This window comes from Triticum dicoccoides, chromosome 4A, assembly GCF_002162155.2.
Source record: "Triticum dicoccoides isolate Atlit2015 ecotype Zavitan chromosome 4A, WEW_v2.0, whole genome shotgun sequence".
NCBI classification, from domain to species: domain Eukaryota; kingdom Viridiplantae; phylum Streptophyta; class Magnoliopsida; order Poales; family Poaceae; genus Triticum; species Triticum dicoccoides.
Window position 1 is genome coordinate 750,307,006 of NC_041386.1, and position 4,010 is coordinate 750,311,015.

Here is a 4,010-nt window from a genome sequence, read left to right on the forward strand (position 1 = left end):
GGGTTCGCAACTGTCGATTGGGGCGGCGACGCCCACGTGTCTTCATTAGTTCCCCGAGGGTCTCCCCATGGCGTCTAGTGACAGCGGTTGCTTTAAGACTGAGTGATATACATTGACACATTTTAGTCCACAAAGATAAAGCTATGGCCGGCCATAATCTACTAAGGAAATATGACCTATGCATATTGCGTTTTGCAAATCAGCATGATTAATAACATATCAAAGCTTTACACAGATACATGGTGTGATAACATCATACTCTATAACAACAGATACGTGAAAAAAAGGAATTACACAGAAGTGAACCATCTTTACATAGCTACACGTGCTTTTAAGTTTTGGCATCAAATCTAGGTAGGTTGTGATCATCATAATTACAATTAACAAGCTCACCAAATACATCAATCTTGGAAAGCATAAATATTCTCATGAGGCCCGCAGCAGAATACGCAATCATAGACACACGGGCATCTCAATCAAGGGCACGCAAACTATATGGAATTGCTTCAAGCAAATTCCAAAAGGCGCCTCCTCTTGAGAAGGCCTCCTTCAATTTAGGGCAGCGAACGATACGTATTGACTCGAGGGCTGGCAGCTGATGCAGGAGTCCCTCGGGTAGTGTCTCTAACATTGGGCATCCATAAATACTTAGGAAGTTGAGCCGAGGGAATGATACAACTGCTACTTGTCCTCCCACCTTCTGGTGCCATCTCTCTAACTTTGGCATGAAGGCAACCATCATGGTTTCTAGTTTAGGAAAGAAGGGTGGTGGAGAAATACATGATTGTCCAATGTCTATATCATCATTAGTAAGGCGTATGTTTGTCAAGCTATCCAAACCATTCAAACTCAAGTACCTGAGAGAGGGCAACTGCCATAATGGTGGAAGATCCTTGCAGTTCGTGCATTCAATCAGAGAAAGCTCACTCAGATGTTCTAACAGTGTAGAGTCATCCATCCATGATGACAATTTAGCACCAGTATATCTTATTAATGCTAAACCTTCAAGCCTTTTGTGAGGATGAAGGGCCTCTAAAATTCCTTCTGCATTAGTATCTTCTTCATTCCCAACATCTCTGGTATCAAAATTTCCGCCTGTCCAATCGAGTGACAATCGTTTCAAATTATGCTTGCCAGACATATTGCTTTGTTTAGCATTTTCTACACTGTGCACTTTTATCAGCTTAGTCAGAGAAAGAGCACCAGTTAGATTCAAATCTTTTAGTTGATCAATTCCACGACCTATATCATTGTCAATGACATAATTTGTCATTGTCTGTAGAGAATTCAGCTGACCAATAGCTTTTGGCATGTACTCCAAGGAATTAGTACTAAGGAGGAATATGTGTCGAAGACTGCTCATATATCTCATACCTTCTGGTAAATACTTAAGCTTTTGACAACCAATGAGCTTCAATGTTTGCAAGCTATATAACATGGCAGTGGCTTCGGGAAGTGAAGATATATTAGAATAAGAACAATCTAGATAGCGAAGATGCTTCAAGCATGTCATATTTGTCTCGAATGAGATTGTCTTCAATGTTCTCAAGGACACAAATTTTGACATGGCCGTACTCAGAGAGTTGTCCGTATCCAAGGAAGCCTCAGTCCACTCCAACTTCCTTTGGACTAATATTGTGCGGGGGTGGGGAGCTAGAATTTCCTTCATATCTGCAATAGTATTGTTACTGACATAATCAAGTGACAAATGTCGAACCTCATGTTGTAATGAACTAGCATCTGTGGATCCTTGAATTTTTTTTTGATGTGATGAACATTCTTGCAGAATGAAGCAATCATTTCTGCTTACTGACTCAGCAAGGTCATGCATGAGATCATGCATCTTGCAAGTAGTTGGTCGGTGGATGAAGTCATCCTTCTTTAAGGAGAGCAGATTCTTTTGAATCTCCACATCTTGCAGAAAACATCTCCAAACCAACATATCGAAAATTTGTTGGCCTCTTGTTTCAGATGCAATAAAGTCATTTGCCATCCATAACTGGATTAGTGTGTCTTTATCCATCAGGCTATCCTTGGGGAAAATAGCACAAAAGGAGAAGCATATTTGTGCTTCGGATCACAAGTGGTCATAGCTAAGTTGTAGTGCAGGTACAATACCAGTAACTGTGAGGATGTCATCTTTCCAGACATCACTATCCACAACAGAAGACCACTGACTATGATGCTTCGAGCGAAGTAAAGCTTCTATGGTCTTGATAGCAAGAGGCAATCCCTTACACTTGCGGACAATGTTCTTTGCCACTGAAATCAATTCCTCATTCTTTTCCACTTCACTTCCAAATGCTTTTCTATGAAAAAGCTCCCATGATTGATCGTCATCTAGAAGTGATATATGATGCAGAGGAAGTGTGCCCATAATAGAAGCAACTTGATCGCTGCGGCTTGTCACAATTATAGCACTACCTGAGCCAGCATGTGAGCAGAGCAGTGATCTCATAGCATCCCACTTCTGTTCGTCTTCATTCCACACATCATCCAGCACTATAAGGTACCTTTGCTTGCCCAAAACTCTAGAAAGTTCCTTTTGCAGTGTCTCCATCTGAGTCAAATCACACTTCTTCATCGTTGCCACTTCTATTATAGATTGGATTATTTCTTCGATAATGAACTTGTCAGAGACACATACCCATAAGACCAACTCAAAATGTTGCACCACTCTCTGGTCATTATGCACAAGTTGAGCAAGTGTGGTCTTACCAATTCCCCCCATACCAACTATAGGGAGCACCATGACGTTATTCTTATCATTGTTACTTACATGGGAGTGGCCGAGCAATATCTTCACCACTTGTTCCTTGTCATATTGTCTGCCGACAACCTCTAATTCATCAACATGAGAGTGTGTGTGCGGATGAACAATGGTTGATGTCTCGGTATGTTGTAGAAAGTGAAAATTGTTCATCTCCACAACCAGTTCATCTATTATGTCAAGGGCCTCCTTCATCTTTCTGCTCATGGAAAGACGGAAAACAAGTGGACTATTGACGGTGAAGTAGGTCAGCACCTAAAATAAAAACAAACAAATTGAAATCAAGTTAAGGGCTTCCATTTCCGAATTGAAACCTTATATTGCAATTAAAAGGCTTCCATTCCATTGTTTTCAAATAAAATAAACTGGAAAATCTTTGGGAAGAAGGTAAGACGAGGACGGACCTTGCGTGCGGTGGAGCAGCGACGGATCTGGGCGGCACGACGGAGCTGGGCAACACGGCGGCGCAGTGCCTCATAGCGGAATTCATCAAGGACATCGTCAGCCTGGTAGGCAGCGGTCTTGAGGTCGTTGATCCACTTGCGGACACCAGGGTTGGTGCGGCTCTTGACCTCAGCGTCCAGCAGGATGCACTGGACGGCCGTGAGGTGGCGCTCCAGCTTCCGGCGGGACTTATCCAGCCCCCATGCCCGCAGCAGCTCTGCCACCAGCGCGTCGCCGGCCTTGGCAGCGACGCTGCCGAGCAGCGGCATCAGCAGGGAGCCCATCTCAGTCAGTCGCCGGCTTGGGTGGCTCAACCGGTGGTGCGCTGATCTCAGTCGGTCGCCGGTGGTGGGTGGCTCAATGGATAGTAGTCCAGGTGATGAGGTGAAGTGAATGCGAAGGAGAATGAACGTGGGAAAGAAAGTATGCGATGCCCGGTCCAATTTTCGAGATGATGCTTTGCTTTGCATTACTTGTGTGCCAAAGAAGAGAAAGAATAAAGGGAGATGCTTTGGATCGCTTTGGCGCTTTGCTTGTGTCTGGCGAAAGAAGCAGATGCCTGCCATGGATGGGGAGGGCAAGAAAATTGCAGGCGGCGAACTGTACAGTACTACGTACATATCTGCCGTGAGCAAGCAAGCACAAAGCCTTGTATGTTTCATCCCATATATAACTGAATAATGTCAGCGAGGATATCAACGAGGATAAACTATGAGTAAGCCTTAAAAAGAAGCAACTTGCATGTCAGCAGTTGATCTGAAATAACACCGACGCCTGGATATCCCATTTCCAACCC

The 4,010-nt window shown here is 43.9% G+C and overlaps 1 pseudogene; it reads right to left on the reverse strand.

Annotated features, from left to right (window-relative positions):
* Nucleotides 1–321: 321 nt before the first annotated feature.
* LOC119290045 lies at nucleotides 322–3,498 on the reverse strand (annotated as a pseudogene).
* Between the last annotated feature and the right edge of the window lie 512 nt (nucleotides 3,499–4,010).